Source organism: Prionailurus bengalensis, chromosome B4, assembly GCF_016509475.1.
Source record: "Prionailurus bengalensis isolate Pbe53 chromosome B4, Fcat_Pben_1.1_paternal_pri, whole genome shotgun sequence".
Lineage (NCBI taxonomy): Eukaryota > Metazoa > Chordata > Mammalia > Carnivora > Felidae > Prionailurus > Prionailurus bengalensis.
In genome coordinates, this window is record NC_057358.1 from 12366492 (window position 1) to 12377976 (window position 11485).

At 49.4% G+C, this 11485-nt stretch overlaps 1 long non-coding RNA gene across 1 annotated transcript in view; it reads left to right on the forward strand.

The window, feature by feature from the left end:
* Positions 1-10405, forward strand: part of LOC122472304 — a 31156-nt gene extending 20751 nt beyond the window's left edge. The window contains exons 2-4 of the long non-coding RNA XR_006294409.1: positions 5168-5275; positions 8776-8906; positions 9803-10405. This is a non-coding gene — a long non-coding RNA (uncharacterized LOC122472304). The remainder of the gene's footprint in view (positions 1-5167; positions 5276-8775; positions 8907-9802) is intronic.
* Positions 10406-11485: the final 1080 nt, after the last annotated feature.

Here is an 11485-nt window from a genome sequence, read left to right on the forward strand (position 1 = left end):
CTTGCTGGGGCCTTCAGGCCTTCAGAGGTTGGGGTAGCACCTGTCCTTATAGGGAAGCAGAGTTCGGGTTGGAGAAGGTAGTGCATGCCATCTGGCTGTGAGACACACAGATACCCACGAGATGTCCCAGAAAGGATGAGAGGCCTTTGTGGTGGCTGGGTTATCCTACAGTGGCAGGCAGGGTCAGAGCCAGACAACTATTTATGACTTGAATGTGAAATGTCTTGTTTGGGGCCTGTCCTTTGCCAGGAGGCAGAGTCCCCACCCTCCTGGCGAGTGGCCACTCAGAGGCAGAAGAGCTTAAGGCCACCAGTGAGCAGGTATTACAAGAGATGGCTTCAGGGCTCAGGAAGCTCACCTTGTGAGTGCCCATGTTTGGCTTGGCTCAAAAGAAGGGCGTTCTTTCTGCTCAGTAAACCCCAGATCAAGGGCTCGATATCTAAGGCATGTGTGGCAAAGGTGGCGAGCCATCTGTCTTTCATTAGGTTTCTTGGGGCAGAGCCACGCCTGGCTCACCTTTCTGTCGCCGCTCACGTATGCGGTTTGTAGCCTCGGATTGGATTGGACAACAAGGCCCGAGATCCTTCTTGGCTGCACGGGTTGGTCTGTAACCTCCCACCTCCATCCCCTCTGTGCCCTGCTTGAGGACTCCAGTAAGCCCCACCTACCAGTCGCCAAGCACACTAGGGAGTGAAAGGAAGTCCCGGAGAGGTAAGGGAGACAGTTTGCAGCAAGGGAAGCACAGAAGAAATGGGAGGGAGCGTGCTCAGTGAATGCCAGGTGAGGAAGTGTGGGTACTGACTGCTCCCCTAATTATCAGCCAAGGGACTCAGATTCCTGCGCCCTCTGCCCCCCGGCTACATATGTCTGCCCCGCAAACAGTACCAGCCGGTTAAAGTAACGCAACTGATGGGGAGAAAAACATCCCATAAACATTGTCACCTCCGGGGCTGACATTGCAAAGTCTCCTGAGCTTTGAACCTAGATCTTGTACTTAACCTTTAGAAGGCCAGGGAGAGCACGGGTAGCAGTGGGGAAGGGAGGGCTCTTGATTTTTACCAGCCGTGTTGAACACTGAGTGGATTCTGGACACCGGGCAGTGTCAGTAGGTCTTCTGTGACCCAGATGTAGCACTCCTGGTCTCTAGAATGGGGCACGCCACCTAAACTGGACGGTCTCTGTCCTCGCAAGCAGGCCTGGCTTCACACAGAACCCCGTGCACGGAGGGGTCCTGCCCTTGATTAATGCTCTGTTGCTGCCTTGTTGAATTTCTTAATTTTTCTCATTTAATCAGTTTTGTTTTAAGATTTAATTTTTACGTTATCTCTACACCCAACTTGGGGCTTGAACTCAACCAGCCCAAGATCAAGACTTGCATGTTCCTCCAACTGAGCCAGCCGGGTGCCCCAATAAATTTTCTCTTGTAAAATGTATATAACATAGCATTATGCCATAATTAAAAATGAAACGTACCATAAAATCTGCCATTTAAAAAAATTCCAGCAGAGTTAATGTACAGTGTTATGTTAGTTTCAGGTGTGCAATATAGTGATTCAACACTTCCATACACTACCCGGTGCTCATCGTGGAAAGTGTACTCTTAATCCCCTTCATCTGTTTCACCCCTCCCCCCTCCCCCCCCCCCCCCCCCCCCCCCCCCCCCCCCGCCACACGTATCTCCACTGGTAACCACCAGTCTGTTCTCTGTATTTAATAGGCGCGCTATTTGTTTGTGTCGTTTTTTCTTTGTGTCTTTTTTTTATATGTTTATTTATTTTGAGAGGGAGTGCAAGCAGGGGAGCAGCAGAGAGAGAGAGAATCCCACACTGTGCAGAGCCTGACGCAGGGCTTGATCTCACAACTATGAGACCATGACCTGAGTTGAAATCAAGAGTCCACGCTTAACTGACTGAGCCACGCAGGCGCCCCCATTTGTTTTGTTGCTTAAATTCCACATATGAGTGAAATCATATGGTATTTGTCTTTCTCTGGCTGACTTATTTAACTTAGCATCATACCCTCTTCCTTTTTTTTTTTTTTTTAATGTTTATTTTTAAGAGAGAGAGAGAGAGCGTGAGCAGGGGAGGGGCAGAGAGAGAGAGGGAGGCACAGAATCTGAACCAGGCTCCAGGCTCTGAGCTATCAGCACAGAGTCCAACACGGGGCTTGAACCCATGAACTGTGATATCATAACCTGACTCATAAGTCACTGAATCACCCAGGTGCCTCAGCATCATACTTTTTGGATCCATCCATGTTGCAAATGTCAGGATTTTGTTCTTTTTCATGGCTGAGTAATATTCTTGTGTGTGTGTGTACACACATTGGCTATTTTAAAGTGTGCAATCCAGTGGCATTAATTACATTCACAATATTGTGCAACTACCCCCACTACCTATTTCCAAAGGTTTTTCTTCACCCCAGATAAACTCTAAAACCATTAAGTAATAACCCTTCATTCCCCTCTCCCTTCAGCCCCTGATTACCTCTCATGTGATTTCTGTCTCTGTGAATTTGCCTGTTCTGGATATTTCATGTAAGTGGAATCAGACAATATTTGTTCTTTTGTGTCAGGTTATTTCTCTTAATATAATGTTTTAAGGGTTCATCCATGTTGTAGTCTGTGTCAAAACTTTACTCCTTTTAAAAAAAAATTATTTATTTTTGAGAGAGGGAGAGGGGCGAGAGGAGGGGAGAGGCGGGGGTGGAGGTGGGAATCTCAAGCAGACTCCATGCTGTCCGCACAGAGCCTGACTCAGCTCTCAGACTCTCAAACTGTGAGATCCTGATCTGAGCCGAAATCAAGAGTTGCACACTTAACTGACTGGCACCCCGAACTTTATTCCTATTTATGGATGAGTCATATTCCATTGTATGTATGCGCACCACGTTTTGTTGATCCGTTCCTCTCTTGATGGACACTTGGCTTGTTTCCACTTTTCGGCTTTTGCGAATACTGCTGCCTTGAGCGTGGGTGTGCAGATACGTGTTCGAGTCCCCATTTTCAGTTCTTTGGGTAGTATTGCTGGGTCGTGTGGGAATTCTACATTTAGCTTTGTGAGGAGCTGTCAAACTCTTTGACATTCGTCGTTTCTGAACAAGGGGCCCTGCATTTGCGTTTTGCACTGGGCTCTTCCAGTCCTGTAGCTGGTCCTCTCTCAGGGAGGGCTATTTCAGCGGATATCAAGGTCGAAGACACACTCGAATTACCTCTCCCTTGGGTGGGTCAGCCCTCTATAGCCAGAAATTAGCCACCACACCTATCTCAGAGCCTCTGAACAAACAGGGCTTACTTGTCTGTTTACGTCATACTATGGAAGGAGGATGGTTTATCTACGTCTTCAGCTTGAGGACTGAGACCAGCTCCCACATAGTTTGCTTACATCTACATCAACGTGGCTACGACGTACACTACTGTGCAGTCTTCACTAAAGACTTGATTCCACTGTCTTCGCCAATATCATTTTACTGTTCTAGAAACGCTCGCCCAGGAAGATAAAAGTTGCAACCAACTATTGCTTGAGGAACTTCCCCAAACCCGCTTAAACCGGCTTCGCTTCAAAAGATAGCAGCGAATGACTGTGAACACACCGTGCCCACGATCCTGAACTTTTCCGTCGTGAGCCTTATTCAATCCTAATCCACTGGACACTGAAACGCTCACCTTAAATGGGGAATATCCTGACTTCACCTGCCCCACTCGAAGACACCGTCACGACTGCCAAGAAGTGACCTCTCCTATTGCCAATTCTTCTATTGAATATGGGAGCCCATATTCAATAAACTACAGTTTTACCTTCCACACTATGCATTTGCTCCAATCCCATTTTTGGAAATTTCAGCCAGTATCCATTCTTCCACTGATGGGTTGAGTGCCTGCTATGTGCTAGGCACCCGTAGACACTAGTTCCGTGACGACTGGGACAGACTCGGCTTTCATTTTTATAGAGCTCACCCCTCCTTGATCCTTAAGTCCCATTCCTGCAGCTAGGGAAAGTGGAGACAAAGGGCCACTTCCAACTTGAATTTATTTGAAAATGGAGCTTCTCCAGCAAACAAGCTAGATCTCTGCTTTTTAAATCGGGATGTCTTGAAAAAAAAAATTGAAAAAAAAAAAAATTAAAAAAAAAAATTAAATCGGGATGTCTTGACATTGTCGGGGAGGAAAAACTTTGCTTCTACCTTCTTAGGTTCAGTGCCTGGAGGCCTGCAAATTTGGCCAACAAAAAACAGACAAACAGGAGAAAAGGAATACAAATTGTATTAATATCTTACTTGGACAGGAGCTCACAGAAAAAGAAGTGAAACTCGGGTCATTAGACTTGACTTGGGGGCTTGTACACCATCTCTTTCAAAGGAAAGGAGGTTTGTGCTTTGAGGAACCACATGCTATGAAATGACTAGGCTACGTATGGGAAGATGAGGGTTTTTTTTAGTAAGGTCTGTTTACACAGACTCATCTCAGTGAGGACTGTCTTGGTGGCAAGAGTCACTTTCTTCCTAGTGTGGGAGATGGAGACACTTTCACAAAGGGAAGTTGATGTCCTGCTTTTAGGCGGAAAAGAGGAGGGAAGAAAGAGAATTCTTCCTGCATTTTGTTGAGTCTCAGATGCCTTCAGCTTAAAATAATCCTTCTGCCAAGGTAGTATGTTTTGGGCTAACATATCCTGATCCCCTTAAACCTTATCTTTATAAGGCCAGGCAGCAAGATGTTCTTAGCATGAGTTTGTTACTCGTAATGATTACTTGTCACTGCTGGGTTCCCTTACCTCTGAGGGACTTCTTGTGTCTGCTGCCACTCCATGCCGCTATTGCAGGGACAGAGCCGAGGGCTTGCGAGCCATGGAGTGGCCCGAGCCTCCTCAACACGGCCTCTTTCAAGCCTAGCGTCCAGTTGGTGAAATGACCCACAGGAGGCACAGGAGAGCCCCCAGGGGGATATTTCCAGGCTATGCGATCAGCCTGGTCAGTAAGGGGCCCTATCAAAGGCTTCGCCAAGAGCTATGACCTGCTAAACCAGTTTGTAAACCAGCCCCAGCCACTTTGGGGTGACTGTTGCACATCGGGATGAATGCAAGGCTGGATGCTCAAACAATTCTCTCAATGTTTGGTTTTCTTTTAACTTAAGAAGGGCTTTCACTTTTCTTCCCATTTATCTATTTTGCAGCTGGTTCTTAGATACGCTCCAGCCCGGCCTGTTTATCTCGTGAGCTTCAGAAGGCAAGCCGCCCCCGCCCGCCATGGCTCCTTCCCCGTGTGATTACATCTTTCCTTGGTAATGGGGTTTTGACTGGCCTTTTGTATAACGCTCAGCCACAATGGGACAAGAATATTCTCCCCTTATTTTTATCAGGCGCTTTTATTTCCTGAGCTGTTTTTGTAAGTGTGCTTGTTTCTGGTTTTGCTCCTCGTCTGGAAAGGGGCCCGGGATTCTGGGATAAGATTAGATGCCCTGGTGTGTCAACTGGTCTTTAAAAGAAAGAAGCAAAAGTTGATCACATGCTGAAGCTCAGGGCCAATGCAGAGCTACCTCCCAAGAGACCAATCAATTTCAATTAAGGAGATTAAAAGCCCCGAGCACAGAGAGGCCTGGTCACGGGTTTCTGAATGCCCTGCTCTTCCCGCAGCCTAAAAGCAGCCAGTGGACCCCAGAAGCACCGGGTATTGTCCTCCGGGCCAGTGTCAAGACAGCAGTGAGGGAGCGAATGCGAAAGAAGCAGCCAGCTGAAGGGGCTCGGTGATTCTTCACGGGACCCTGTTGGCATTTGGGGCAGGGCTGACCTCCAGCGTCCTTGACCCCGCCAAGCATCCAGACCCAAATTACTGGCCTAACCCAACCCAGTCCAAACTAACAGCCCCCACAGTTCCCAGGGGCAGAACCATCCCAGGCACCCAGCAGCCGCGTCTGATGCGCTTTCCACGTGGAGAGCTGGTCCTCGTGGTCTGTCCGCTCCCCTTCCGCTGGGCCATTGCAGAGGCTCTGAGTCTGCTCCCCCCCCCCCCCCCCGACGAGATTCCAGGTCCCCTAACTGCTTGGGCATCCTCGAGCCCACACCACTGCAGGGGAAGGGCACAGGCCAGAGCAGGGGTGCCTAGTGGAGGAGAGGGGCTTTAGCGCGGCACGGGGGCACGGCTGAGCCCACCTCTGCCTTTTACCGGCTCCGCACCGCCCCGGAGTCAGCATGTGACCAAGTTTCTTTTTATTTTTTTAATTTTTTTTATTTTTTAAAAATTTCCTTTTTTTTTTAACGTTTTTATTTTTATTTTTGAGACAGAGAGAGACAGAGCATGAACGGGGGAGGGGCAGAGAGAGAGGGAGACACAGAACTGGAAGCAGGCTCCAGGCTCTGAGCCATCAGGCCAGAGCCCGACGCGGGCTCAAACTCACGGACCGTGAGATCGTGACCTGAGCTGAAGTCGGAGGCTTAACCGACTAAGCCACCCAGGCGCCCCCCCAAGTTTCTTTTTAAGACCAGTTGCCACACCAGGGCACCCACTGTGCCTCCAGGTATCTAAGTGAGCCTCACTTTTCATGTTTATGAAAAAGGAGCTATAGGGGCGTCTGGGTGGCTCAATCGGTTGCTCGTCCAACTCTTGGTTTCAGCTCGGGTCGTGATTCCAGTCTCGGGGGATTGAGCCCTGTGTCGGGCTCCTGTACTGAGCATGGAGTCTGCTTGGGATTCTCCCTCTCTCTCTCTGTTTCTCTCTCTCTCTCTCTCCATCCCTCTGTCCCTCTCTCCCACTTTCTCTCTCAAATTAAAAAAAAAAAAAAAAAAAAAAAAAGGAACTACCACCTGCCTCTCAGGGTTTGCCGGGCTCACAGGAGGTAACGTGTGCACATCAAGTCCCGACATCCCCAGCCACTGTCCGCGGGCAGGCTTTCTGCTTACAGCGGCACCGGGCAGGTAGGGGAGGCGGGGGTAGGAATCACAGCACCCCAGATCTGGTGACTTTTGTTCAGAAGCCAGTGAATCTGTTAGGATTGGATGAACACGCTCTGTCCACTGTGAATGCTGTGGAAATATCGAGGCTTTGTCACGGGATCGGGGGCGGGTGGCAGGAGAACGGGGTGGGGGGGGGGAGGCCTGAGGCAGGGGAGTGTGCAGGGATGCAGGGGAGGGGACCGAGGCAGCAGGAGCCAGCACAGGGCAGGAAGGAAGAAGGGTGGGAGGAGCAGGAGGCTGACACAGTTACTTGCTGGGCAGGAAGGAGAAGTGGTCGGGGTGTCAGCTGTGTGCACCGAGCCGCTACAGAGACCCTGTTGAGAGAACTGCAGGGCCCCGAAGCCACTGCTCCCCTGGCTTTCTCTCTGCGGCTTGTCTTCTGGCTGCTTTCCTCCCACCAGGCCGGCCCGGAGAGTGAAGGGGGCGGAGGGGAGGCTCGGTCCAGGCCGCGTGGCTGCTGGTCTGGTCACCTAAAGGACAGGGCGGGGGCGCTGTCGAAAGCAACTGCATCCAGAAGTACGGGGTCACAGCGCTCCCAGCCCTTGTGGGGTGCATGCACCTGCCCAAGGTCACTTCAGTTCATGGCAGGGCCATCTCCTGTCTTCCTCTCCTGCACCCCCCGGCCTCCTGGGCCTGCTTTCTTCCCTGACCTACTTCTCCCAAGATAATTGAGAAACGAATGACTAAAGCTGCAGGCTCAGGCCTGTTGGGAAAGGTTGGGATGGCTGTTCATCGACGTTAAAACATCTGGACCTTTTTTTCCAACACAAGAAAAATAAGTCTTGTGCAGATTGCGTTATATCAAGATCGCCTTTTTCTTGATACAAGGTTTTTTTTTACAAATGTAGAAAAATGGAACTTACCATTTCTGTCAAAGAGGAGGAAACTATTGCAGTATGGAGCTTAAAGGAAGCTTTTAGTTGCCAAGGAAGGAGGCGATGAGCTTCCCGGAGGAGGCCTCGCCTTGAGGTGGGACCAGCTTTATGGGATCCTGAGCCGCCAGCCCTTCCTTCTGGAGACAGAAATCTGTCGGGTGGCCTCACACGAGGGGGCATGAGGGTGAGGTGTGGCCTCCCCATCAGGCAGTAGGAAGGGACTGGGGCGTGATGTGCCCTGGGACCTGCCTTCACACAAAGCACCCGTATGGGCGGGGCTGTGTCCTTCGGACGTGGCTTTGTCGTGCCGTGGCCTGGGAACCCAGGCCATTTCTGATAAAGACCCGAGAGAAGACACGCTACCGCTGGAGGTGGCCCCAGACAGCAGGAGCCGGCCTGAGCCACAGCGACTTGGGCTGTCAGTAGCAGAGCCTGGGTCTCGGTCGGTTGGGGCTGTCACAACACACACTGTGACAGAAGAAGCCACTTCCTTCTCACAGTTGTGGAGGCCGGAAGTCTCAGATCAGTCAAGGTGCTGGCCCATGCAGTTCCTGGTGAGGGTTTTCCTGGCTTGCAGACAGACACCTTACTGTGTCCTCACTTGGCAGAGAGAGCAAGAGATCTGGTGGCTTTTCCTCTGACAGGGACACTAATCCCATCGTGGGTGCCCCACCCTCATGACCTCATCTAAACCTGATTCCCTCCCAAAGGCCCCACCTCCAAGCACCATCAAGTTGAAGGTCAGGGCTTCAGTCTTTAACTGCTCTCTGTGCCTCACCATTACCTTTATGCCTCCTCAGTCGCTTACGCAGACCTCTGGGCTGAGCTTCTTAAACTATCCGTGGTGAAGTTTTCTTATTCGCAATAGGGGATGATGTGTGGTGAGAAAAATGAAATTACTGTATAAAAAAGACATGAAATACAAGCTCATTTCTTTCTTTTTTTGTTTTTATTAGATCCCACTGACAGAGCATTGCTGTTGAGTTGGTGTGGATGCTGCTGAATGCTCACTGTCACCTTCTGTATTCATCTTGGGGAGCAATAACCCAGCCTGTCGGGGCCTCCTGCACAGAGCGCCCTTTGAATGGTACCGTCAGGAGCCCCGTGGGATAGTCTGTCAGCCCCCACGTCAGTGGGACTCTGCCACTTCCAGAGACAGAGACCCGAGATCGGATCCCAGTGAAGAGGCGGGACTCCTCCCAAGGGGACAGAGCAGACTGCTTTACGAGAGCCAAGGGGCCCTCTTTCCCAAAAGCACTGGATGTCAGAACAGAGGGGCTGGGAATCTGAACACGAGTGAAGGTTTCCCAGGAGAAACTCTCCTGGCAAGGCCGCTGGAGAGAGAAAGCTCACCTCAGCCTCCGACCAGTTGACCAAGTGTCAAGTCTTTCATTAAGATTTGCTGACCAAAGAGGAGAGGGACGCGGGTTCCCTCTCTTCCTCCATGGTGTCCAAGCTCAGCGTGGGGCTCGGGAGCACCAGACAGCTGGGAAGTCTGTGCTCTCTGGGCTGTAGCACCGTAAGCCTCGCAGGCACGACCCTGGGGCACTGGGCTGTCGGGAGAACAGGGGTCTCTGATTCATCATCAGTAACGTGGCGGCGACAGCCCTGCAGTCGTGGTCGTTTGCTGGGGAGGCTCTTACAAGACCCCACAGGATGAGTGGTGTAAACAACAGAATTTTCCTTCCTCGCCGACCCTTCCCTCCCGGCCTCAGAAGGAACCAGCTCTGCCCACACCTTGACTGCAGATTTCTAGCCGCCACAGCCGTGAGGAAAGAAATGTCACCTGCAGTGAAATGGGGGGTGAGCCTGCGATCCCCCCAGGTTCAGCCTGATTGTAAGCAGATTAAGGCTCAGCGTAGAACTCTCGTGGTGCGGCCTTCTGACGCGGCTGAATGTGGGACTTCGACCATGTAATCTTTCCAAGTTAAAATGTATTTATAAAGCACAGATAATAAAAATAACATCTATTTATCTCCCTAGGTGTTCTGAGCCTTCAGTGACGCTGGCAGCGATGATGCATTACAAAACCAAACAAATTAGTCCTCGGGACAGACGACCCGGGGGCAAATCAACCACCACAACAGAAAAGACAAGCTTTCAAACCAACGAGAGAAGACAAGACTGTAATGCCTTCCTAACAACCTTGCTTTATTGATGCAATGCAAGGAAAACTACATTAGATTCTATTGATTCTCTTTGAGATCTAATAATATGCTCTATTCAGATCTTATTCACATACACTTCCTCCACAGTCTTTCTCAGGAGCTGAAATTGGCCAGTTACAAGCAGAATTTGTTCTCCTGTCCTTTGAAATCACAGAAGCGGACGTGTTTTCGAACACAAAAGATACGAAGCTTTCTTTGGGAAACAAAGCATAGTGGGGAAAAATATCTCCCCTCTAAACAAAATTGAAAGCATGCCTTACTTCAGATTTATTTGATTACAGAATCTTCCTCGGGGCTAATCAGTTTTCGAACCCATTCCTATTGGCACCAGTGAGCTAATAAAAAACCCAGAAGGAGAGAAGTATCACAACAACTCAGAGAAACAAGGTTGTTCATTAAAAAAAAAAAAAAAAAAAAAGCATTGAATTAATGTTTACACTGCTGAGTCAAATTATTTATATGTATGCTATAGGTTTTGCATCCCCAGAATTTGTTAGCATTCAGAGTATGATAAATTGTACCTGACTGACTTGTGAAAAATCATCTCGAGAAAGATTTTTTTTTTTTCCAGTGGGAAAATATATGGATGACACACGGTGGCTTATTGAAACTGTTCTTTGGGTGAACAGCCAGAACAATTCAGCAGAAGGGAGAGGCGGATTTACAAATTATTCTTTTTTATTTTTTGAGAGAGAGAGAATGAGCAGGGGAGGGGCAGAGAGACAGGCAGAGAGAGAATCCCAAGCAGGCTCCACACCGTCAGCACAGAACCCAATGCAGGGCTCGAACTCACAAACCATGAGATCATGACCTGAGCCGAAACCAGGAGTCAGACGCTCAACTGACGAGCCCCCCAGGCGCCCCAAGGAGAGGCGGGGTCTTGGATGTCACAGTGGATGATTAAGAATTTTGGCTTTGGGGCAGTGTTGTAATAATGCTCATCAGGTAACTTCTGTACCTCGTCTGCATCTCTACAGTAGGTTGGAAAACTCAGGGTTTTCTGCAAATATTCAAAGCAATAAAACACACAGTACTACAGGAGCCCGTCCAGAGTTAAGAATCTAATAAATGTCAGCTTTTGTATCCTTATTATTACAGAGAATCTCTTATTTATATTTCATCTGCAGAAAAATTACAAAAAGGATTAAGTATGTTGAAAAAAAAAATAAAAGTAGGTCTCGGGCCTCCTTAACACCCGTGCCGTGTCAGTTCTAAGAAGGGGTGTTAACACGGGTTAGCAAGCCTGTGGAGAACCCAGAGCCCTCGTGTGTTGCTGGCGGGGAGGTTAGAGGGTGTGGACCCCTTGGAAAACTGGTGGTTCCTTGAAAGTTAAACACGGAGTTACTATCTGGCCCAGCAGTTCCACTCCTGACTGCATATACACCCAGGGAATTAACAACACGCATCTGTACAAGACGTGTATGCCGGTGTTCGTTGCCGATTTAGTCACGACAGCCAAAAGATGGAAACAGCTTAGGTATCACCATTGGCTAATGAA